This window comes from Orussus abietinus, unplaced genomic scaffold (assembly GCF_000612105.2).
Source record: "Orussus abietinus isolate OABI.00-Male unplaced genomic scaffold, Oabi_2.0 scaffold70, whole genome shotgun sequence".
NCBI classification, from domain to species: Eukaryota; Metazoa; Arthropoda; class Insecta; order Hymenoptera; family Orussidae; genus Orussus; species Orussus abietinus.
The window spans coordinates 493,910-521,375 of NW_019394280.1; the positions used below are offsets into that span (position 1 = coordinate 493,910).

The 27,466-nt window shown below is 43.2% G+C and overlaps 1 protein-coding gene across 2 annotated transcripts in view; it reads left to right on the top strand.

Moving 5' to 3' along the window:
* The window catches only part of LOC105698359 (aryl hydrocarbon receptor), a 183,136-nt gene that overhangs the window by 97,768 nt on the left and 57,902 nt on the right, over nt 1-27,466 (top strand). The window lies entirely within an intron of this gene.

Here is a 27,466-nt window from a genome sequence, read left to right on the forward strand (position 1 = left end):
CAATGACCGTGTTCGCCCGGTTTCTTGTAAAGTAACACAAAATATTAAACAAAAGATAAGATTAAAAAGTGTCGCAATGGGTATCGAATGCGACAGCGCAGCTGCATCAGCGACGACCGTTGCAGTGTCGCATCAGGAAGGGATCACACGCGTTACCGATAGAATGACAAGCTCTCCTCGTTTGCATTCCCTTGGTTCACGGTGCATTTTACCGATCGGCCGTGCGTGCCCTGTGATCGGTATCGTTAATTCCAGCAAACACTTTTAATACCGACGCCGCATCCGATTTGGGTTTAATCGGCAGCGGCGGACCCGATAAGTATCGCTCATTAAGGTTAATATTAAAAACGAGGCTAAAAAGAGAAAAACGCAATTAGTCGCAGGTTCGTCCCGAGTCTTCCAAAAATGGGGAATCGGGCCGCAAGGTGGCGACCGGCCTGACTTTCCCGAAAGCGGGCCGCACCTTTCGATCTTCTTTGGCATCTTATAAAAGAATTATCGAGATATGACGAAGATAATGCGAGTTTGTATTTATGAGAGAATCGGCCGTTCGTTCGAAATGTAATTCATTCTAATTGCAACTTATGTACGAAATAGGATTAATATGAAAACTATACAATCAACTGAAATCTTGTCGTATCCGCCACAATCGAGAAATTTCATCACAAAAGAGTCAAGGCTTCTTCCCGCAATTGATGAAACTGCAATTAATACATTGAATTCATGCTTTCCTTTTTTAAATTGATTTTACTAGTTTTCGCAATTACGGTATTTACCGTGATCATGACACTTGACGAAACGGCGCTAACAACGTTAAACCGTATTCTTAATGTGAAATATGACTATTTAAATGTATAAAATATAATCTATCATTATCTTAAAGAATGCTAGTTCTCACCTCTAGGATTTAATTGATACCTTGCGACCACTGATTAAGTTCACCGTACACAATTTAAAACGAAAATTCCGATCAAAATAATTAATGCAAGGAGAATTGCCTGTATTCTGGCGAAATATGCATTTTGACCCGTGCACCCACACCCATACACACCCACCCACACCAAACTCATCCACCCACAAACACTCACACGCAGAGCCATACACTATAATGTAACGGTGTCCTTTACTGGTACATTACCAACCATACACGGCTGTACTTGACGGGGGAGGGTTGAATCCTTTAATACGAAATGTGTCTCAAACGACATAAGCTACGTATCGAAACGCTTCTCGAGCACTCGTTACACACGCGACTTCCAATTGCACGAGGCAGGTCACGGTAGAGAATGCGAAGGGAACCAAGGGTGTTATTAAAGGAAAACCAAAGGAACCCTCCAGCGGACAAGGCCCATAACGCGCAATGCAGACGCGCCTTTTAACTAGGGTTTGCACATTGTAGACCGGCATCTACATTTAAGAACGAGTAATAATCTCGAGAGTGTGGCCGTAATGTCGGCAATCATTTTAATTAAGTGTGAGCCCTTGCACACCGTGGATGAGATTTTGCGTCCTCCGGTATTACGCGTACCGACGTGCACATAATTGGTTTGCTTAAGTCGACACGAGCATTCGAGACTCTCCACCTCGTTGACCAATAACGAAAGGTAGTCGACGAGATGATCGATATGTATCGAATGGATAAACAATTCGACGGTAAGATCAAACGACAATATGCCCAAGTCCTGGAGTGCCTGCCCCAGGCACAAAGTTTGGGGTACTCACTGGATCTAAATTTTAATCATACTTTGAACCTAAGTAATAAGACCTCTTTTAGTCCTGTTTCTCACTTTGTGTCCTACTTTCGGCCCTGCACGTTCTACTTAATACGAATTACTTTATCCGAAGCCCTATCTTTAACCTTCATGATCTCTGCGTCAAAGTTGTTCGTTTTTAACCGACTTCAAAAAAGAAGGTTCTCTATACGACCCGTATATTTTTCGTTTATGTATGTCACGTTAAAGACAAAAGATAGTTTTACAATAAATGTAAAGTGTATAAAAATAATACGCGGAAGAGTTTTATTCCAGTTCTTTTTTATTATCGGGCAATTCAATATATAGTACGGTGGGAATGTTCATATAAATACAAATTGATGCAATTGGGTCACGTATTGCAGAACCAAATGAGGTCTTGCTTTATGCCTAAAAGTAGAAGAAATGGAAACATCGGACACTTATAAGTTCCAGAATAAAATCTCAAATCCAATAGATTGAAAATTTCGATTCGGATAAGTGAAAACAGAAATTGGCTCCCTAGTGAGATTAAATTCAAATCAGTACGTTCATCCCGCCGTACCTAGCCAACTAAATTTCTACAACTCGTGAATTATTCAACTTTCGGACTGGTCGATCACGGCTAGAAAAACCCAACTGCAGAATCTTGGCCAAAGTTGCTGCACCTCTGAGTTACTCGCGGAGTTCCTCGACTTCGAAGTTCCGACTCGCGGTTCCACTCTCGACTTGGAATCAAGAGCTGAAATCTTTGGAGACGCGCAAGTCGTGTCGAACGGGAAAGTAAGGCCCGCGGTTAAACTGGTCCAACTACACTTGAACCCACCTCGTACACCAACGTCGAAGGAGTCGAAGAAGTCGACACGACGAAAAAGTTGCAGGGTTCGTTTCTCGGCCAAAGTGCTAACTAACTTTGCAATTCGCCGAAGCACGCCACGAAGCTGCGACTCCGGTAGGTCAGGATCCTGCGGGATAAGCAAACGCTAGCGGTAGTATATCCCGCGCGAAGTGCGCAACCTTGATGAAGCAGTAACAACGCCAGGCACGTATTCGAATTCTATGCATACAAATATGAATCGGTCACTATCTGGTCAATGATCGCACCGCAGGCCTGATGCAGCCAGCAGCCCCAATCACCATTTGTGCAGGGATTGCCGCACTCCGTCATCCTCGTTAAGGCTGAACATGGTCGCGCTAGGTGTCAACTAATTTCCGAACAGGAGACGATGGCTACATTACCGACCGTGAATCTACATACGCCTGCTAACAGGTGTACTTTATCCAACGATTTGTCCGCTAACCTGGTAGCCGATACCCCAGAAAATGGTGTGATAATTAAAAGCGACTACGGCGTCTCGGATTATGGACCCATTAACCAATATTGCAGTATTTCTGCATGCGGCGAAAGTCGGGCGTTGTTCAGCGTAATTGCCTCTGATTTCTGTACTAACCGAAGAGTTGATACCTATTTGCTCCGTGTGAAGAGTTTCGCGACGAATTCAATGCACACTAACCACTCTGAATATGACTCACGGTATTAATTGTAACGTGTGCGCATGTGCAAAAGAGCTGCAATGGTCTTAAGTTATTGAGTAACATATAGCTATGTGCGTAGAACGATGCACTGTCTTTAACGCATGCGCAAACACTAGAATGCTAGTTGCATGGCATGAGCCTATAACCCTAGTCGCTGTAGTCGCTTTTAATCCTCGCACCGTTTTTTGGGTATCAGAAATCTGGTTAGTATGGAGACCGGCACTAATTACTTATACGTTCACTTTGAAACTACAGATTACTGCAGCTCCTTTAACACGGGTGCACACTTACAATTAATACCATTACTCATATTCTGAGGCACTGGTGTATCTTAAATTTATCACAAAACTCTCCGTATAAACAAAAACAGGAATCGGCTATCCAGTTAGCGACTTTATTCAACGGTCAAGATAAACGCTGTTAAACAAAAATACCGGAATGAAAAAAGCCGGTCTTCTCCCCAGCGCCAGATGATCCGAAAGTGCATTCGGTCGATAAAATCGCGATATATTTCGTTACTTCGTGCCAAAGTATTTAATGAAGCGCTTGATAAGGGTGCAGATAACGGGAAGAGAGTTAAGGAGTTTCGCTGAGAGTTCCGGGCATCGGGCAGATCTTGAAAAGCCGGTAATTCAACGCGCCGCAATACGGATAGCGGTAAAAAATGAGCCCTTAATGACACGCAGTCCGTTGTACGCTCCACGTTGTACGTTCCGATTCACCTGGTACACTTGGTACAGCGCGATCGGTGTCGCGATTTAACACAGTTTAACACACGGGATTTTTTACACCTTGCTCCGGGAAGACGCTATGGAAATGAGAAGTAGATGGACGCTTCTGAGCGGGAGGACCGGTGTGTTGCCCGAGATCGTATCGAGACGTGAGGAATTGTAATGCCTCTCTCTTCTAATTACTCGTATGTGCACTCCTATGGGCATGCGAATAAAATAGAGAGAAGGAGAGAGAGAGAAATGCACATTCATAAACGAAAGGAAGAAGAGACAAGCGGATGATAGGCACGAATGTGAGCACACACAAGACTGCATACAAGACAATGATACAAAAAATTGAACCGACTAATTCTAGCCATTCGTTCAGAAATAAAATTAGAATTCCATACAAAAAATGTCCTTCTGTTTTCTTCGGGTAAAGTAGGTTCTCTAACTCTGAAATAGGTTACGTGGCCAGTCCTGATTTTGCCTAATTTTTAAATCTGGAATTTACCCGAAACGTTGCATTGTAATTAATAGTACCCGACAACATTAAATGACTTCGAATAAAATATTACTTATTTCGAACCTTTCAAACGGTTATAAGTATTTGTAAGGTAAAACATAGTCGCCCTATTCGTGTATGCTAATGTCTCAGATCTTCGAGATAAATAGAGCGCGGATAAAAACACTTTCATGAGGCCTAAGAAACGAGGTGAGAAAATCTTTACGCAATTTTGAATCGCCTTTAGCTCGTTAATTCCAGTTCCCTCGAGATTTTCACTAGAGTTTCCCCGGCCCTAAGTTGTGCGCTATAGAAGCGCGCAACCGATGCCGGGAGTAGAAATTATCCGAGCAATTACTTGCTCCATGCATCGCGAAACGAGGCCGTCTTAATTCCATCGCAATTTATTATTCAAACCGCAACCCGCAGTAGACGGCGTTAAGACCACCGATGCATTGCGCAGGGAAGAGGAAAAAAATGCAAACCCAGGGTGTGCGTTACCGGAAGATCAGTCCTAGTTTAATTCCGGATGCAAGCAGGGAATCTCCTTTCTTACTGCAGCGACAAGTCGACATCGTTTGCTAATGATTTATTCGCAGTTTACCTCGTTCGCTAGTTATACGTAACCGAGAATTGGCTCGCTATCATCAATCCTGAGGAATTCTTTTCCGGTTAATCGGGCCTGCACGTTGGAGCCATAAAAGTAATAGAAATCTCATCCCTCGAACATACGATTTACTCGCACAAATGTTCACTCAAGATTCTTCTGAGTTTCTTGATGTAAGAAGCATGTAAAGATGGGTATGTCCAAAAGGGATTAGTCAGAGAAACATCTTCCGTCGCTAAACTTTTTCGGAAGTTATTCCCACGCAAGTATAGAATATACTGCAGCGTTTTGTTGTGAAAGAGAGATACCTCAAAATGAACGTTGCCATTGAGAGGAAAGAAAAACAAATTTCTTTATTCGTTTTTTCACCATTCAAGTTATTGCTTAATTGTGTATCTAAAAACTCGTAATGTACGTGCAGCACGGAGACATTTTGATCCTACTTAGAGATTCTAATTGCAAGCCTTAAATGGGTTTTGAGGTAACATAAAGAAGTGTAACTTCTAAACAATTGGGGTCCTACTATACACCTTGAAAATGGCAAATATCTTTATTTCTTCCACTTGAAACGCCGAAGTTAGACTAAAATCCATATTAAATTAAACATAAAGGTTTCAATATAGGACTTAAAAAATGAAATAGTGTCAAAACAGGTCTTTTGTTCAAAGAATTCATTTCTTTGAACCGTAGGGATTAAAAATATACCCTTTCAAATACGATAAACGTCTAAATGACTAAAAAATTCAAACAAATAACATTCCCCATTTCTCGATAGTCGTAGCACAGAAACTCGCGCAGGGTTGGTCGTTCGACGACTTCGGGTCGACGCCCACGTGGAGAACCGCCACGTGGATCAACGGAGATACGTACTCCTCCCCGCCGCTTCCCGTGGCCAATTATAATCAGACTACAATTATCCCGAGACGGATGCAAAGCTGCGCCAATTACGCGTGGGTACCGGTGCGATAGGATCGGCTTCGCAATCGCATTCTTGAACACTCGATAAGTCGTTTCTTTCCGGTCCGGGTTGCGACCGGCTCTGGTGGAAGAAACGACGAAGTGCAACGTTGATCGTTATTACGTCGTTACCACTTTTTTGGGGTCGTTTTTAAGACCCGGTATCAGGAATTGCAGACGCGTGTCGGTTTTCAGCTCCGATCTCCTGATCACACTTTCGGTTCTGTGGACGCGTGTCGCATCGTGTCACACCTGCGACACCTCACCGAACACCGTGCGTTTGTTGCGGAATTATTTATAACATACGCCGCAAATATATAGAATTGTATGTAACGTAGATAGCCGAATCGAAGTTCCCCGTTAATCTTTCCTTGGGACCGATTGAGTCTCCTATGAGAGGATTTGGAAAAGCTACACAGTTAAAAAAAATATAACGTGTAACATTTTTGTTGGAAGTTTTATTCAAACATGGTATATTAATTTTATAACATTTGAAAAAAAAATGTATAAGATATGTTATAAATGTATGACATATGTGTAATAAATTTATAACGTGTTATAAATATGTGTTGATCGGTACTTGATTTTAAAACTTTCTTTCTACAGACAAATTTGACAATTATGTTGCGGGCGTATTCGAGTACGTTTTTAGAGGCAGTCCTGCCTCTAATGTAGAAAAAATCTTGCAGTTATCGGGGTATCGAACCCGAAATTTGAATTTAAATATGTTTAAAAATAAACTTACGTAAACAATCAGAAAATGAAAAGCTTCTCTAAAAAATGTTCAAACAGTACGTACTAAATAACTTTCGAATATCAAATTTATAACTTTTCCACGCAATTTTTTTCACTCGGCATGCGTCAAGAATCGGAGCTTAGTTAATTTCGGAGCCATCAGCAAACCCCGGAAGTACCAGCCAGCAGTCTGCAGGGGCAGCGCGAGTGGCGCGTGCAGACGCGTCGGAGGTTCCCGGTTCCACACACGAGAGAGCGCTGCCGACACGTCGAGCCAAGGTGAAGAGGCAAGACGAGTTTCGGTCGGGCGCTGCACACGCATCGCTCCGACACGCCACCACGCCACGATCAGCTGGAACTTACCGGAGGTTTCGTGGCATTCCTGACCCACTGAACGAGACGCGCCAAGCCGTTTGCATGTGAGCGCTCGTTTAACTTTAAACGCCACGCATCGAGCATGCACGACCGAGCGACGCACGAGAGGCGTCGCGCGTCACTAGACGCCGACGCCATTACTGCCCTGCGCATCGAATAAGTCCAATCGGGAAACAAACGGCTGAGCTAACGAGACACGATATGTTTTCTTTCACCATATCTCGAACTTGTTGCTATAAGACGTCCTGCATCCTGCAAGGCGTCCTGAAAGGATGCGGTTCAAACACTGCGAGGGTGTTGCGATAACTTTCTGTGACTTTCCACGTGGAACGGTAAAGAATGGTAATAAAAGGTAATTCAGATGTTTTTGCAGGTGAATGATCGAAGAAAGGTGGATCCCGGGAAGTGACTCTAAGGCTTGTCTCTCTTTATTGATTTCCTAGTTTGCTCGTTTTGTGCCAACCTTTCCGGTTATCATCTGGAACTTCCTTTTTTAGTGTATCCGACTAGAAGCTAACGCGACTATGTTGCATGAAATTAATGGCTGAGGAGAGGCGAACGTGCGGGCCGCCAGACTTTATTAAGACAATATTATGAAGCAGATTAAACTGATTGCAAATTCAAAATTGGCGCTATCAAAACCCCAGAATATCAATTTCGTCGTTTTGACATTTTGAAAATAGGACGAAATTGGTGAGCTTGTCAGGGTTTCAGAAAAGTCCGCCCTTAAAAGTAATGACATTTATGAAATCTTCGACCCCGAATTATGGGGGAATCTTCCGCTGTCTTCTGATATCTGTCCATTAAATGCTTCAAATCCCGCGATGTACATTTCGTTTCATATATGCACACGCGAACGGACAACGGCACCATAATAAAGTGTAAAGAAGTAAGTAATTATTACGGCAAATGAGATGACTAATTTTTAAATAAAATAAGAGTTGGCATTCTACTCCACGAATTCTTCTCTAGCTTATCAAATGGTCGGCGACATTGGAGTGCAATTGGGGAAACTTTTTACTGTTATACAGGTCGAATTCCAAGTTGCCAAAGGTACCAAAGTATTCTCATTCGAGTTCGCGTCCAGACCGCGGAACAAATTCAAAAGTATGCGTATCATGGCGGCATCGTGTCGCATTAAACGCGCCTTGTGAAGTCACCGGCTGATCTATGGCGTTATTAATCTCGACCAGGGCACGTCAAGCTACACAAAGAGGCGCAAACGCGCCTTCGGTAAATAAAGACGCTTTTAGGGAACGATTAAAGACTCCTCACTGACCCGAGAGCCCTTCTGGGAGAGTTTCCGATCCGGTTTCATCTACCGTCCCTCTCTTAAACCCTGGTTATGCCCTTCGCCCTCTGTGAGCAAGAAATGTGTCCTTCGACCTGACGTATGTGCGGGACATCTCTTTTTACGTAATAGACGGTTTTATATTATTTATACGGTTTTTTCATATCGGGCCACCCGCCTATTCCATTACGATCTCCGTGGTAATATCCATCACAATGACTGATATCACTAAAACTGCATTCTGATTGCCTTTTGCCGGAGCTTCTATTATCTTTTAAATTTAAGTGCTCTGCCCTCGTGCAGAGATGCGTGAAATAAACTCTCAGTTCCGTAAATTTTTACTGATTTATAGTAAACAATATATTTCCTAAGGCAATTGATATTTATATTTCTATTTGGTTCAATGTTGCAAATGCGCAAAGTTGTTCTCTTTTTGCAAGGCTGTAATATCGAACCGAAGCTATCTTCTAAAATTCTGAAAGGGTACAGCCCTGCGTGGCTTCGTCCAATTTAAAATCAGCTATTAAAAGGACAAGTCTGTTTAAAATTATGGAGCCAAGAGTTTATTTCGTGAACCTCTGCCCGAGTACTTTGTAGGCAGGGTAGGCGGCCTCATTAACCTCGAAGAAGACCCCCTAGGAATACCGCGGGTGTTGACGACAAACAATGACAACATACCCGCGGCTCAAGCACGACTGTCGCAGATTCTTAAACAAATCGTACGAGATTCTGCACGGTACCCGACAATAAATCAAATTGACGAACAAAAGCAAGATTGGAGATCGAAAGAAGACTGAAAGAAAATCGAAGAGCATCGGCCATTCCGGTCAAGTTTGACGATTTATTATATATGAAATATACATGATTACGAGCAAGGGCTCACCCGGCAGCAATCGCTTCGAGAAACCGAGAGCTTCGGTAATTAATAGCTAGACCGGACGACACGGTTTGCAAGGTTTATGGCTGATGGGCAATGCCACCATCCATAGAAACGACGGGCCATCGGGAATTGGCGTGTAATGAAATTTCTCGGTGCAGGTCCTTTCGATAGCTCAAGTGTATCGCGTAAAGGCCCCTATACCTATAATGGTCTCGATCGGCTCTGGCGAACACGGACGATTAGCCACCGGTGGAAACAGAGCGTACAATGGCAAATGCAAACATATCGTTTTCAAGCCCTGGTGCGGCACCACGGGGTGCCACCAGGGGTAGAGCCAAGGGTAAAGTCGGGGGTTGTAAGTTGGCGGGATAAGCTCGGGGATTAGGCCGAGGGGGGCACAAGTGGCCCAACATGGCGGCAAAATGGGGAAACGAATGACCGGTGTCGGTTACACGGGCTGGCACCGCATTTCTCTTTGGGGCCACTAAACTACCCTTGCGGTTACCTGCGGATTCCCGTGTGGCCGATACACCCCGCCGGGTGGGAGCGATAGATTTGTACTCGATTCGCTCGTCGTTAGGGACTTTTGGGGCCGACCGTCCTTATGGTTCCTGCCGGCCTAATAATTCACCGGAGGGTCAGGAAAATTCGGGAATTAACTAGACCGGCGGCCCCGAAAGCGTTTCCGCCAGAAGGAGCGGAAGCGGGGAGTTTTCAACGATTCCATTTATCCGCCACATTCTACTGCACACCTGCGGTGTACCTCTGACTATATTCAGTCGGGACTTTCATTGCTGTCGAAATTATCGACTTCCATCCAGGGAAACGACGACGTTAATCTTTAGTCGATCGGAGCCAGTCCCGAATTTCGATCCTCCACCCTCTGCGGAGAGATCGCTGGCTACGTCGATGAGTGACCGGCTCGGTCCCGAAAAAATACCCTCGGATTTACGATGACATCGGCAAATTAGATTTGCTGGCATGTCCAGTCCTTCGGAGCTCTCTCCTGGCAGGAAAGATAGCCGGCTCGTTCCAGCGGGAATTTCTGTTAGAACAAAGGCCTGGGAATTAATTAGTAGGCGCGTATACGGCGAGCCCCCCCAGAGGGCGCGGCATATGGCGCGATCACATCATCGCATCACTGCCACCTGGCCCTCCCTTAACCTAACCAGAGGCCAGACAGTCGGACGGTGAGGGACCACGGCCAGAATCGACGGGGTCGTTATGTACCCCCGCAGCCTCGCCCAACCGAGCTTTCACAAACGATAGCCGAACGGGCCAAACCTGCCTACTTTATTCGCCGGACAGTGGTCACTTTTCTCTTTGGACTACCAAATCCTTCCTAATTATGTCTCCCCTGTTTTCGTTTGATTTAACCCTTAATGCTTTCTGAAAACACGGTTGAAATGTACACTAAATCTTTCCATTTGCATTTCATAACAACGGTGTGGTGTTAAGTATTTTAATCCAGATTAAACACCGCAAAGACAGACATTTAGTTCTTTGTTTTCCGAATTTTTACCCTCGTTCTATAAACGTCGCGTTGGATTGGACAGGACTGCAGAGAGTTAAAACTGAAATTTCAGTCAAGGGATACTATTCAGAACTATCATAGATCTAGAAAGAAAGGATTGGAGGATTCGCTCCGCGGGTGAAGTTCAGGGTGCAAAAAGAAGAAACGGGTGGCGGTCACGTTTCGCCCCTTGTTTTAAACGAACATAAAATCAATTCCAAGTACACGGTTGATCCCATTGTCATTGGATGTAATTTTGACATCCTTCGCAACATATAACGCAATTTTACAATCTTTATACTTTTCGACACACGTTTTATCGGAGTCAAAAAATGCATCGTACGTACACTTTAGCTGCCGCTGCCTCGGATATGAAATAACGTATTCGAGCGTAGCAACGTAATATGGCCGCCACAACCTCCCTTCCCTTCTGTCTCGAGCTTCTTGTCTATAATCTCCCCGCCCTATCCCTTCGTTCCTAAATTAACGGAGATTATTAATAAAATACCACATGGTCGTAAACTACTAGATCCGAGGGGCTATTCACTCGGAAATCAGTGAAAACGATTTCCTTCGTTGAGAATCGATTGCCTTTGATTTCATATAGGCGTGTACACATCTATACGCGAACGCGTACGAGGCAAGGCGTGGCAGAACGAATGCCTCATACAGGTCGTGTTCTGACGCGTACCTGGATTTTTGGTTGCGAATCATCCGAGGCAACTATCGAGGCATTTTTGTAGATGTCTTTAGTCCTGCTTCGGATCATACGTCGAATCAACTCGAGAAATTTGTCGCGCCTCTATTGTTCGTCAACATTTGTATGCTCGTCTGCCTCGTCTTGCCCCGTGCGCGTTCGCGTACAGATGTGTACGCACCTTATGATATACAACAATGCGATTCGAAAACATCTGACAGCCGGCCTTAAAATGATGGAAATGTTTGGTGATTTCCAACGATCTCCAGTAATTTTTGCTTGTGATTTCCAACTGATTTCCACGTGATGTCGAGCATTAAAATCCATGACTTCCCGAGTGGATACCTCGACTGGATCCTTGTTGCGTTTGATCTAACCTCGAATTCGGGCGTCCACCGATTCGTAAACCGATTTGACATAATTAAACCAAACAATTTAGGAACGAAAAACGGCTGCGCGATTTATCCTGGATAAACATCGCGGTTAACGTACTTAGGGCACGAGGACCCTTTCGAGAGTTCGTTCACGGAATCGTCAGCGAGTGGTCGTCTTCTCTTAGCCAGAGAGGGCACTTCGTCACGGAACGGTCGGGAGACTTTGTCTTCCCAAGACCCGTGACTGAGTGGCGGTAATTCGTGACGTCACGATCCACTTGTGAGGTCCGTCCATACGCGGCGACGATAATCTCCTTACGCCTTACGGGCCGCTCGCCTACATTAACGTTGGCGAGATTCGAGGGCGGTAAACCCTTTCGCCGACCTGCACTCAGGGTCGCGTAATCCCGATCGCGGATTTCAACCTTTTCGCGCGTAACTCGTCCGGAGGAGACCGAAAGACGCATCCTGATCAACCTTCTCCTCCCTTCCCGATACTCGATCGAATCTTTCGATCCCTCCGGCCCGATCGTCGGCACGGTCGACTGGTAAAAGGCCGCGCTCGCGTGGCCGGTATCTTAAAGGCTGGTTCACACGAGAGACCCTTTGCATACGGCCTGGTACACAGCCAACCGGAATCAAGTGCCCACCCCTCGCGGACCTCTTGATGCGCGAACTTTTAATTGTGCGCCAACGATGTTCCCTTGCAGCCCCGTACAGTCAGGACGGGGGAAAGTCGCGCGAATATCCTCGCGATCGAACGTTTCATTTCCTTCGACGACTTCCCTTTCACCATAAAACGTCACCTTTCCGATAATTGCCGAAATCGGGAGCAATTCTAAGATGGTATCCATTGCCAGGAAATGTTACGTTTTATCGGTGAATTTCATTTTTAAGAGCAAGGGCAGCAAGTCGATAGGTCCTCGTCCCAGAAAAAATATTGGGTATAAATTTAGGATAGAAAAGTTATGTATTGCTGTAATTAATTGCTCGACGACCGCCTCACGGTGAAACGGATTGGAACTGTCAACCTACCTAACTCAAAATTGTCATTCAAATAATTGTAAATACGGAGTTGAACGTACGTTGATATTGTGAACTTCTGAAATTATTAAATTTGAATTGCTTTGTATTATATTAGGTTAGTCAGAAGTTAACTGCAACGAGGCAAGAGTTTTGGTTCTTGCGTATAGATCATTTACAAGACCGATCAAATATGAAGACGGAACGTGGAAAGGAAATTCAAATTCAACGCATCGGAGTCCGTGACAAAATTCATTTTCCGGTCCCGGCCGAGCTTGCCAAAAATACCAAAACACGCCTTAACCACAAACCGCAACGTGGAGCGTCGCTGGCTCCGTGACTTTGTCTCCGCTTCTGGTCTCCAAAGTTTCGATATAACCAATGATCTGGAGGACATATCTAATGTTTGCATTATTTAAATGAAACAAATCGAAAAAAATGTATCCAATCTAGCGCACTAGACTAAATTTCGCAGATAATGACTCGGTGAGCTGTTTTTGTTTATCCCGTGCTCATAAGGTTTCGCATTTACACGTGCTTACATATGTATTTGGCACAAAACTTTGCCGAGTTTCGTCACAAATCAAGAAACGATAGGACGATCTGACAAAGGAGTTATCAACTGCCGGTGATTAAAACCCTTCTCCGATACCTCGCGTAACAATAAACACCGTAAAAACCGAACCCTAGAATTGCAGAAAATTAGAAACGGCGTTGGCATTCGGCAATTCGATTGGCCAGTAAACTTACAAAGTTGAACGTCACAAAACTGAATCGGTATACACCTATTATCAATTTCTAAACAAATTTATAATTTCGCAACGTCACGTTATATTTTCCGAAATTGTGCAGGAAAATGAATACACCTGTGTGCTAACTATAAATATATTAATAAAACGTTAGGAAATAATGACGTGTCCGAATAAAACTCGAAAGGAAACGTTATACAATTACGAGATTTTTTTGAACGGCGTATCTAGCGAGGTCGTTTTCCTCCGTGCAGAAACGAGAAACGAAGAAACCACTTCGCCATGGAAAGAATCTTGGCGACAAGAAGGCCGCGGAAGGCCGCGCGGCGACGGAGTGCCGGCAAGACGGGTAAATGGGCAGATATCAAGTTAAAGTATGATGATACCACGGATACGCGTAAAACGCAACGAGCCAGGGCTAATGCCGCGACGCGAGATGTCGCTCATGCGCTCGCGCGAAATCGCCGCGAGTTAGCCGGACGAGGGCAAGAAAGCCCGGGGCCAATCGGAGAGAAGAAACGGGTAAACGCGAAGAGGCGCAGCGCCGCGCCGCGGCGAGGCAAGAAACCGAATGGCGCGGCGCGGAGTGGCGCTGCGATCAGCGCGCAGCACCAGCGACCGAGACCGGCTGATGCCGTGCTAAGTAAGCTATCCTTTCTGCAAACGGGAAATCGTTCCACGAATCGTTCGCGCCGCCCAGCTTCGGGGAAAAGTTCGCGCTCCCTGATAGTTAGAGGTCCTAGAGCCGCGCCGAACGTGGGTGGCTCTTGGAGCTCCTTTGCAACGGCAGGTTAAGTCCAATGGAGACCCCAAGGCGGTCGAAATCTCAGGACCGAGAGGTCAAATTATCAAATTATCTCGTGATTCGTTTTTACATTTATCAACCAACAATTTTAATATGCCATTTTTATTGCACGAGACAATCTCGAACTCGCCCGGGGTTCGGAACGATTGCTTTTTTTAGCACATTCAGTGCCGAAAGAGATGAGCACGTATCGTAAACCGACAGTGGGGTGTATACGTCCTACGCGGCAGAGAACGTATTAAAGAAAATATATTCAATCGTTTCTATGCATCTTCCGTATCTCCTCGGTCTCTTTGATTAAAATTTTCTTCCTTAAGCCTTCGACTGCCACGTCATCCATGAATGACTGGAATATCACCCATATTTGGGTAACATGGCAGTCAAAGTGTCAATTGTGTATTTTAAGTTTGTTGGTTTTATTATTGTTATTCCTCTTTCTTCGGAATGCTCGATAATTTCCGTGATCGGGCTGACATTTCTCTGCGTTATAATTAATTTATTACTCGTCAACGAATGTCTTAGAAAAGTTATACGCATAGCGAATCCGATCGGGTCTCGTCCAGGAACACGTCAATCGTGTAGATCGAGATCGAGTTACTTTTAATAAACTTAATGTTGGAAATTATTAGGGGTATCGTTGTACAATGTGCCATGTTGAAATTGTTCGAAACTAGTGACAACGATAACCCTTGAAATCGATAATAGATCACTCAATAGGGAGGAAATCGTAAGCAGAATATTATAAATCATCGAGAATCGTTAGAAATTATCGGCACATTGTTACAGAAATATTAATTTAAACAAAATGGTAGAGCTACGTGTAGCGTAAAGAACCGTAGCGCGTAGTCGCTACCTCGTCTCTGAACACTAATCACCGCTTCCTCCTAAATGATATTTTTATTTATCACACGTGTACTCCGTGTAGATTAAACGGACTGAGCTGTGCCTCGTATCCCTGGAAGATTCCAAGGCTGAAACGAAATTTGCCCGCGCCGGATGCAAGCGCGGACGCCGAATATACTCCGCGAAAATACCGATGAACATCGATAAGGCATAATAAAGAAATGCGCAAAAGCGGGTCTTTATTAATTAAGAAGAAATGGATCCGGTCCAGGACGGCCGGGGCCGCGGCTTTCCCACGAGCCGGCCCGGGCCGGCGCCATTGCGAAACTCAGGGGCACCGGGCCGACCGGGCCGACCGGGCCAAGGGGAGCAGGAGTTGATCGGCCGCGCCGAATTCCAGAAAATCTGCCTCTTCGACTGAGAGGAGGGAAATAAAAGAACGCGACCGCGTTGTCTCGAGTGTCGGCCGGGTGTGGCGGCACCGGGCATCGCGGCCCGCGAGGAAGACCCGAACCACCGGGACCGGGGCCGGGAGAGACGAGAGACGAGAGATCCAGGCCCGAGACGAGCCGGAGATTTTGAGAGACCGCCGAGCGTAACCCGGCAGCCGCGTTCGGCGGCTCACCTTTCATACCTCGACCGCGAACCTCCAAAAACGAGCAAAGTGGACAGACGGAAGAAACCCTGGTGGGCGAGACGGACCAGGAAAGAAGGAGATGGCGAGGGACCGCGCGAGGGAAAAGGTCCGTACTTAACATCTATTTAATAGTCCCAGAAGTTAACCCTCCGGCCAGGAAGCGCCGGAATAGTGGCTTCCCCGTGAGCGTCGTTTTTTCCTCGAAGCGTTGCTACAGTGGCCCCGTTCGTTACCGTGCATTCAGAGCGACGGATGAATATTCCGTCTCTGTACAGGGTGGAACAAAATTGGTAGCCCTTGTTTTGTTTAATGCGAAGTCGGAAAATCCTGTACCGTTTGATTCTTACGGGGCGCAGTTTGCCTGTAATAATTCATTGAACAGTAGCCACCAGGCGGGTCGATTGGTGAAACTCGAATCGTAGGTAGGGATGAACAAAGGCAAGACCAAGATATAGATAACCGTGGTCTTTGTCTTGCACCCTTGAATCTTGATCTTGCTCGGCCAAATATTGATCTTGGGGCAATTACCCTCGGGTCTTGGTCTTGGTCTTGGTCTGGCGAAAAGTGCAGACAGCAGAGCGCAACCGATGCGCGCTCGACTAATCGACACAGCTGGTTCGATATATTTTAGCTAATTACTGTAGGTAAAGTATGCACCGTAGATGAAAATAGTACAGGGCTTTTACATTCTATTTCCAACAAGGATAGCGTCGTGTAAACCATGGCTACAAATTTTCTTTCACCCTATTCATAAAATCCTAACTCTGACTTAGAAGTAATCAACGTCCAATCCAAACCGTTGGACCTAGAAAGGTGAGATTTTGGGAAAGGCTTTTTCTTAAAACGTAAATACCCCCTACGAAGGGATTTTTAGATGTTCGACCCCTAAGGAGATTAAAAAGGGATTTGAAGTTTTAGGCTTTTTCGAAAACGGTTAAATCTCGAAGCACGAAATTCGACAAAAATCCTATTTGTTAAAATCTATTGGACCCATGTAAGACGAAATTTCTATTTTCATTTTTCGAAAGGGTGATAACAGGGATGAAAGATCACAACACGATAACTTGAGCTGGGGCCACGAACGTTTTGCTGACGTCCATTGCGACAAAGGTATTCTACTTTGTTCGAAAGAAATTTTCAACGCCCGTCTCGCGGAAAAGTCGATCGATGCTTTTTGGACGGACTTATTTTGGTTTTAAATTGAAGAAATATTTCCGGAAGCTGGTCCTTTCGGTGCATGGATCCGCAGTGGTATTGCCGCGATAACTCGGCAGCACTCGCGTGTAAACGTAGAAAATTTAAACAGGAGGAAGCGGAGGAAGTTCCCTGTTAAGATATTTTCCCGTGTAGTCGACATGCGGCGATGCGTACATAATTTCTGAGCTCCTCTTTTGCAGGGGTTACGACACGCGTATGACCGCTTATCACGCGACAAACGAGATACGGCTACGCAATCCAAGGTTCTCCTCGAAAGGGAATTTCCGATCAAAGGACCAATAGGGTGATTGCATATCGGCTGTTTAATTTGTCCTTTTCATTTTTAATGCGGCCCGCTCGCCCTAGCACTTATACTCTACAGATTGTTAAAGCAAAGCCTCGTACGCACGGAATAAAAGAAATTCTAAAACCTTATGTCTTATAACAAGATATCCAGACTCTAAGCACGGTGTATTAATACGTGTTTATTATATACGTAATGCACCATGTATTTTAGAGAAAATGACGTGACCATCGCACGTACTGCGAGAATTTGTTCTTATTTTCATATCATTTTAAACGTCGATAACTCAGTGAATAACGCACTAACGCTAACGAAACCGTTTACGCAAACTTAGTACTAAAATAAAGATAAATATAAATGGCAATTAACTGTAGAAAATAAAATAAGTGTTTTGCATTCCGTTACTCTCCTATATTCTAAGATGTGAAAGTGGTATCTGAAGAGTTAATCGTTCATGAAACTTTTCTACGAACTGAATGTACCGAATCATTTCAGATTTTACAACGTGAACATAAAGGCCAGAAGGAAGGCCTTGACACCCATGAAATTTCATTTTTATTACAAAATTTTAAAAATATCTATAAACACATTTTTAAATCATTCAAATTTCATGGGTGTCAAGACCTTCCTTATAGCCGCCATGTTCACGTTGTAAACTTCGAAACGATTCGATACACGCAGTCCAGAAAAAAGTTTCATAAACGAGACCTCTGTGTTGCCACTTTCACATCACCTTAACGTGCGAACTGACCCTACTGTGACGTGAGAAGTTTAAATTCAGTAATACATAAAAAAAGGAAATCGCTATATGCGCTGCAGAAGCATCGGCGTGTTGGCAATGGCTGTCAACCTCGAAAAGGGTTGTATCCATCACGTTTCAATTTTCGGCAGTGCTTTCGAGAGTTAATGCGCAACGATATTTCACGGACGGGACTCGGAATAGGCGTGTAAAATGATTAGCTGTAAATCTATCTTACGGGCCACCACCTCCATGAGTTGCACCTGGTGTGTCTCACGATATCCATGTTCGAAAAGGGGACGAGTAGAGAGGGCGTAGGTCTTGTGTTATTCTTTCTTTTATTCGGAAAGAGAGCACCTGGCGAATTTCGACTCGATCTACCTGGCATTTATTCTCCGAACCAGCGACTGGAGTTTTCTCCCCTGCTATTTCTGCGATTTAAATAGGTAACTATGTGATTAATCCCATTGAGATTATCCCATAATTCGTGGACGAATTTGTAAAGGTTCGAAAATTTACTTTTTGCAGCGAAACGAATCTCGTCTTGATTAATAACGTATTCTCTGGCACTGTTTATCACTTCTTTCCATTATTCCGGAAGTTGTAGTTAAGTGTGCAATTATGCAATTATTTTCATAAGAAATTCCCCGTAAGAAAGTGTGTTCTCGCACTTATGAAATGACCCGGTACACACCCAGTTGGAAATGTCTCGTAAACTCGCACTTAACCTAGATAAATAAATGAAGAAATTAAGTTGTGAAATTTTCTCAAATTCATGCATCAATTTTCTTCAACCGAACGACGAAGTTTACGTATGTTTCGCGCATGCGTAATTTTTTTAATGGCATATGGTTGAAAGGCTATACATTTAATAAATAACCCTTTCAGTTTGAATATAATTGAGTCTGCAGAGTCTATCGTCTAAACATCAGCTGCTCGCCCATCGTAGCATGCTGATCGATTATTCCATGTCAATGCCCGTCTGCCAAGCTAATGACATTTGACTGCAGCTGCCAGTCGAGAGAATACGATGATTCTTCGTTCAAGAAACGAATAATACCAAATTTCAAAAGACACCCGCCTCTCAACCATCGAATGAATCACACCTTCACGTTAAGGTGAGGTTATGTCTGATTTTTCACCATCAAATATAACCGCCTAAAGCCGCTCAGAGAAAAAAAAAACCGTGAAATTTGAAATAATAAATTTAAGAACACGGGTTAACGGAAAAAAAATAAGAAAACGTATAATTCAGGCTGGACATTTCTTAACTTTTTCGCAGTGTACATCATTCCAGATAAACGGTAAGTCTGAATCAAAATGTTAAGGTGGTGTTGTAAACTATAAAGAATTATTTAAGAACAAATAGCACGGATTATGGCGTCAGTTTTTGGCCGAAAGATATGAACAATTAAGGTGCAAGAAGCAATGAATAAGTTATATATATGTTTCTCCTTACTAGAATCTGATTGGCTAATTTCATCGAAAAATTATACTAGCGTTCTAAAATAATCTTCCTTAGTTTCTCAAACTGCCTTCACTTTTACTTTCTGACTTCCCGTTCTTCTGGAATTATTATTACCACAAGAATAAACTAGAAATTTCTAGCTTTAACAAATTTGCCGTTTTGAAATATTTTAAACCTTCATTGCCCTAAAATTCTCTATAAAACGTGAAATTAAAGAGCGCCGCAGGAAAATATTTCTTAAACCTTATCTGTTCCTTTCTCCTTCAAACTCACTTTTAATGAAACGCTTTTCACAACCCACTAAACCCCTTAAATATAAGTGCCAAGAAAGTGGCAGTAAAAATACAGGGAAATACATTATGAATTAATACACGGTTTGTTCCGTTGCGAAAATCAAATTTTTGGACTTTTACAAATTTGTCTACAAGCTTATGGAACAATCTAATACCAAATAAGACGTGCATTATAGAGATGTTAATGTTCTTTACGCGGGAGACTACGACAGGGGTCGATTCGAGGCAAAAGTCGAGGAAAAGGGAAAAAAAGTGGCTTTCCGGGAGAAGTGCGGCGACACCACATGAGTGAATAGCTACATATGCATGAGTCTCTCGGACATATCTCAGAAGCCTGTTCTAGAAGAGAAATATACCATTCGAGTAGGCGAGGGGATAAAGCACACGGCCGGAGAGGGTGGTCGAGATAAAACGACTTAACACGGTTCTAAAACTTATCATCGGCCAGAATGCTGAATTTTTTATGGAAAGTACCAGAGGCCCGACGCCGGGGGTGGAAGCCTTTTTATGGGCGAGTCCTCCATCGCGGTAAAGTTCAAGGGGACGAAGGGAAGAAATAAAAAGGGGAAGCTCGACGGAGAAAGTATAGTTTGTGCGTATGCTAATGACGCCGGCTCTGATTGGGGACGATAAACAGAGCAATTATCCCTTCCTCCAGTCCCGACTTTCGATACACTTCCTGCCTTTCGGCGATATCGATGACGATAACTGTAATGATATTTAATGATAAGAAGTTCATTCCTCCTGTTTCAAAGACCACGATTCGGAAGCCTTGGACCGCTCTGTGTGATTGCTCCAGAGTCTAAGAACTTGGCAGAATTTCACGCCAAGTACGTACATAGATACGCACGTACTAGGTCATTCCATAAGTTAGCGGACAAATTTGTGAAAGTTCAACGATTTATTTTTTGCAACAAAAAGAACCGTGTATCAATGAACTAGCATCCCCCGTCGTGGCTTTTCTCGCGATACGTGCTTGTAAAATTCTAAATTTCGAATTACTCTTTCTTAACCCTTCTCACCCCCTTAGGAGTTGTTGAGAACAAAATCCTGAAATTTGTTTTTAGGCACCTGCATGTGTATTTTTTTTAAATAAAAGCCAAATCGGCATTTCAGCAGACTTTAGAGATTTTTAGCACTTTGTGAAGACTCGTTTTATCTTTTTTCACCCTCTTAAGGGTTGAATTTCGAAAAATCCCTTATCAGTGGGTGGCTACGTCAGAAAAGTAAACTATTATCCAAATTTTATGTTTCTGGCTCCATCAGTTGTTGATGGGCGTTGATAATCGAGCGCTCAGCCGGGACATCTTTTTTTATATACAGAGATAATATATTCTCCGGCATTGTTGCTACCTTCTGTGCAATTTTACTTAAACGTGCCATTATCTACAAAAAAAGTTCCCTGGGAAAAAATTGTGCCCGCAAACCTATGGTACGACCCAATACTTTACATCCAACTTAAGGCGGCCTAGGATCCCGAGAGTCCTACAAAATGTGACCCTAAAGTGATTACATCTTGGATAATACAATATAATTGCGAGTTAATTGTATCGTAATTGCCGAGAGCGGGGTCTCTAGCATGATAATCAAATTTCAATCCTCGTTGGTACGGTGGTTACCTGGGCAAAGTGACATACACGCGTTACTCGCATGCAAATGGCTTGCTTAATTATGCCCGGTATATAGATTACGTCCTCGTTATATATTGGCGGTATGTAATTGATATCGGAGATGATTAAGGAGTCCGTCAATGACGACTCGGTAAACTGGTCCCGGATTCCGTCCTCGCTTCATTTGCGCTCTTTCTTCAAAACGAGAGTAATAATTACGAAAGCGCCAAGTATTAAACCTTGGGCTCTGGTTCATGACGGAAACAATGAGTCGTGATGAAATACATTGTATTTAATGTCGTAAAATGTTGACCGAATGGCAGAAATTTAGCCGTGGCGATTTTTGACTGGTTGACTTCTTTCTTGGGAGTCCATGCTAACCTATTGCATGCCGAGGTGCAATAAGTATTAAACAATATCGTGCGTGCCAGAGTGTGCAAACACCGTAAATTGATGCATAGATTCAGTCAAACGGACCGATTCCACAAGACGGATTTAATAGAACATGTTTGCGCTTTCCCTGAGACTCGCCGGCCACGACGTAACAAGCCGTTGTTATGGTCGTTAATAAATAATGCCGAGTGCGCCCGTTAACCTACGTAACGATGCCGTGGATGGAGACTTATAAATTAAGGCCAAAAAATGAACAAGCAATGCCTATACGTACGAAATACATTGTGGCGAAAGTTCAGGCGACCTAAAATTGACAGGAAATCTGCAATAAATTTGTAACAATTAGAGGCTTACAAATAAAGGTTAAAGTATAAACAAACTGACGCCTCTACGTACGACTCACTTTGTGACAAAGTTGAGGTAATCTAAAATTTACAAGAAATCTACAAATTCTTAACAATAACATCGTTTCGTATATCAGTCTCCCAGAGTCTCTCGCGAAATTGCAGTAAGAAACGTTAGATAATTTTTGCGAGTCGTTATTTTATTTATTTCTTTCTACTCGTAACATGTTCTATCATTTTTACAAAATGTGATATAAAGGAATAGCGAGGCTCTCGAGGAATGAATTTTTTATCGTCCAATCTGGTGTGGCAAATTATTCCATGCCTTCTTCCGCAAATTAACCATCGTGCGGAGATACCTCGCGCTAAACGGACCGAATGCTTCTCTTAATTCTTTTCTTCCGCTCGTCTATTCCGCGGGTGGTCGTCTATTTTGTTTCACCCGAACAGACTTAATGACGATTTTATGATAGTCCAACTTCTTACACGCTGAAGAACTAGGAAATGCAAAGCATATCATACATAACAAAAGAGCAGTTTACCCTAATAACTGTACTATGTACCGAAGGTAATTTTCATTATTCAACCTCTTGTATCTAGTTACGACTAACCAAAGTTCACAATAAGATTAGTTTTTACAACGAATTCTTGCTAGAATTATATGTTGCCGTACATGTTAGAAAAAAAATGTTTTCTCCTGAATTTGAGTAAAGAGACTCAGAACGTATATCTGTGAATATGTACTCTGTTAAAAAAAAATATTATAATTTTATAATATATTTGCTGAAAGTATTATTCAGACATGGTATACTAATTTAAAAAAATATTTGCATCAAGTTTATAAAATGTGTTATAAATTGTGTTAATCTTCCTATGCAATTTCAGGAAATTATAACATAATGTCGTCAAATTATAAGTTTGTTTAGAAGTTTGTAATAAATATATACAAATTCACTTTTAGGACATTAAATTTATAATTTTACTGCAACCTTATGTACTAAAAGTGCATGAATTTTATGAATATTTCTAAATGCGTCCGTAACAACTATCGTGTCGATAACAAGGGAAACGAATTTAAAGCACGTTTAATTTGAAGGTAATGGGCATTCGTGTAAGTGCATGTAACAGAGGAAGAATGTAATTACCGGATCTAATGAAATACAAGTACTCGGATCCAGCAGCCTGCTCCAAGGAGTTTCTTTAGACGGATGAGTGCTCGAGCTCCGTAGTGCTAATCAACATTAGTAGAAACGCATTCGTGCCTCGAAATCGTTTAATGCAACTTAGCGAGATGCACCGATAATTATACGCAGAACTCCAGCCTGCCATTCATATTGCATGAGTCCGCCCCGGTCGCCATTGGCGAAATGATGCGTGTCGAGTTCTACATCGGTATAACACATGTTGCGAATTTCTAATGATCTTAAGCGAACCCTACGCCGTTTTATTACTGTCACGGCTACGAGTCGTTCCCAGACACGTCGAAGGTGTTAATGACACACCTTTTATATTTCTCCAAATTCCTCTTCGTGGGAGAAATTGCCCATCTTCGACTAATCGGTAAATCATTGAAGCGTAAAGTATCTGCAGCGATCCAAGAAATGGAGCTTAACTTACTGCAACTCTCAATCGATACCTTGTCAATGGAGCACCTCATAAATTAACAAATGCGGGTGTCTCATTAATAATCCATGACAATTTTGGAAACGATGTTGAGTCTCTTCAATATTTCTTATATACGCAGAAAAAATAGAATTAAGTCTTACCCCTACGATCAATAAAATAGGCACCCGTCCCTAAACGAATATGATATACAATAAGCGCCCATTTTACAACTCATAATGGTAATATTTAATATTTATACGTTGTGGATTTTCGCAAAGCATTTCTTCTCATGGTAGTTTAGGAAAATCTGCAATGTACATGTTCAATGGCAAAATGGCGGCCGCAGAGGCAGAAAAGCCAAAGAATCCGTTTTTTATGCGCCGTGTGACCGATTGCTTCGGCGAAACAACTGCAGAATGCACCGCACGAATCTTCGTGCGTCGGAGTTATTAATTTATTTTCACACCTTGGAAGTCAAACCACTTCTCACTCCCCCCGGATCTTCGCACGTAAACTCGAAGTAATTGTACGGTGCCTTATATTCGTTACCGCACTTGTAACGTTAACACCTAATTTTCTAAACATTCTGTCCCGTTTCGCGCATTACTGTAACACCTCCGATGTAAAGACGAAATAATTGGTTTCGAGCATAAACGCAACACATAAAGCAAAACGCCGGAAAGAAGAGTGCTAATCGATGCGACGTTCTTTCAAATGCTTCGTTACACTTCGTCTTACATCACGTTCCTAAACCCGGAAGGGCATATATAAATTATTCTCATGTAAACCCCGGCCGTCCTTCGTGCAATAGACACGCGATATATTCATCGTGTAACATCAAGACGATACGATGCAGAGTTGCAATCCCCTCTGCTCATACTTTCATCCACCTGCGTTTTGAAACCAATTATGCGCGTGAAATTGGGTTACTAGAGCTTCACGTGACGTCACGGCCGTCGAGTCCGTACTATTTCGAATTCGTATCCTCGGTAGCTAACGAAGATCTTACGATCTTTTGGGGTTTAGCATATTCGCTATGGGACGCGCAAGATGGCGTCGCTTTTCGCGCGTCACGTGACCGGCCTCCGTGATCGAGGACTCCTTGAACTCGGGACCTTGTAAGAAAATATCTTTCCTATGAGGCGTGTATCTTATAGAAATGAAGAAGACATTATTGTAGGACGTAAATATGTTGAAATACTTAATATTCAATACTACATAACGAAAAACTTACGGTTTTTCTACATTTAGTACATCCACTTCGGGACACGCAAAATGGCGTCGTTCTTTGCGCGTCACTTGATCGGCCTACGTGATCGAGAATTCTTCATACTCAGAGACCTGTATGAATATATCATTTCTACAAGCTCTGTAGCTGATAAAAATGGAGAGGACCCTGCTGTATTATATAAATATGGTGAAATGTCCAAAGGAAATTAGACAAACAGGAATCTTCCGTCTCAAAACTTTTTAAAAAGTATACTGCGCGCATTACGACTCTTGATGCGTGACAGTTAAACGATCACGTAAACGGTAAAAAATCTATGGACAACATTTTTTCAATGGAAAATTTATTCACTTTGATGAACCTTCAAGACAACATGCTGCTACGTATTTTGCATTCACGGTAAAGACTTCCAGAAAAGTTTAAAGATCCAAGAAACCTACCCTAATCTCCTTCGAACATCCCTGCCGTGAAGATGGCTACACCCGTAATAATAAATCATTGCGATAACTCTCTACAGTTCGATCTTACAGATTTATCCGTCTGTAACACCATGTAACCGAAGTCACATACCCGTACATCGATCACTAAATTTTTTTTTTATTTTTCCGACAAAACTGAACGTACTGCCTTCTTTTTGTACCATTTCTTTATGCCCAAGGAATGTGCTTATAGTTTGAAAATTTACAAATAAATAGTAGATTGATATTAGAAGGTTAATATATTTAAAAAATGTCACGTTACATCACTTCCTTTTTGCTTGGAAAAAATATTTCTATTACTGAGAGTTAACTGACTAGAATTATTCGTCGGCGTAAATATTGCAAGCTGAAGACTACAAGGCTGAAGTTGAATATCGCTCCGATACTTCGTTACCTGTGTACCTTTACGTGTTTCCTTTATTTCCATAAGGTTGGGCTACATGAGCGTTAAAAACGACGCGCGTTACGACGGACGTTGAATTTCCAAAAGAAGACAACGCACGTTGCTCGTGTTTCCACCGCAATAGGTCATAATACATATCTACGACGTACGTTGAAACGATGCACGTTACGACGAACGTTGAATTTACAAAAAAAAATACGACGAACGTCGATCGTGTTTCTACCACAATAGGTCATAATACGTTTCTAGGACGGACGTTGAAACGGCGCTCATGTGACCCTAACCTAAACTCTACGTCGGAGATATCGACGTTCGCGAAGGTCGATCTCGCGCGATCGTCCGAAATTACCAGCGATGAGAATTTTCGCGGGCTACCCGGAGGCCGGAGAGACTCGTGGAAAATCGATACATCGCATCGAGGAGGAGGGATCGCGCGAGTGACTCAGGCGGTTTCCGGTGGGCGCCATGATGGATTTAAGTGCTTCCGGCGTCGGGCGCGTGCGCGCCTCGTGTCCCGCCTCGGATTATCGGGCCAGTTTAGGCCGAAATCTCACCGATCTGCCCGAAAGATTGGCCTCGGCTGCTCGCCGAGTCGCCGGCCCTCGGGGAAATGTCTGATTAATGAAAGGACCGACAACCTCACGTGTACCACCTACTCTCCACGTGTATCGCCGGACGCACCCAGAAGAGAAGCGGAACGTCTTACGACTCCCTCTTCTTTTTTTCAATAGTAATAATTATCGTCCGGATTCCCAACGCTAATTACCTCCAGTATGTATTTATCCAATTTGACTCGTCAGCAGGGAACTATGAATTTATCGTAGTTCTATAGACCCAGAAATGGAAGACGCGGACGAAGACTACCCTGTTAAAAATATCTATAAAATACATACACTTTTAATACATAAGGTTGCAGCGACATAATAAATGATGTATCCGAAAAGTGAATTGGTATAAATGTAACATAATTTTCAATAGCGCCACGTTATAATTATGAGAAATTATGTCAGAAAATGAATATACTTATGTACTAAATTTCTAACACGTATTTATGTATGTTATAATATTCTTTTTAATCGGATAGGCGTGCATTGCTCGCCTTAATCGTGCTTTGCACTTATATGCGCGTATATATGTATTTGGCACGAAACTTTACCGAGTTTCTTGATTCCCTGGAGGTAAAAAAATGAATCGCGGTTTCCGCCGGTCGTATCCCCGCGGAGAAGCGACTTCTTTTCCGCGTCGCGGGGTCCAGAAATCCTGTTAAAAAATAGATAAAAAGTCGGGTGAAATTAAAACGAAAGTAAAAAAAAAAGGCGACGCGTTCGGAGGTAAACCGCACGCGAGGACCCGAAGCCTAAGGCACGGAGTAATCGGTCTCGGTGCGCCACCAAGGTCATGGCCTCCGCGGGAACCAGAGAGGGGTTGCAAGAGGT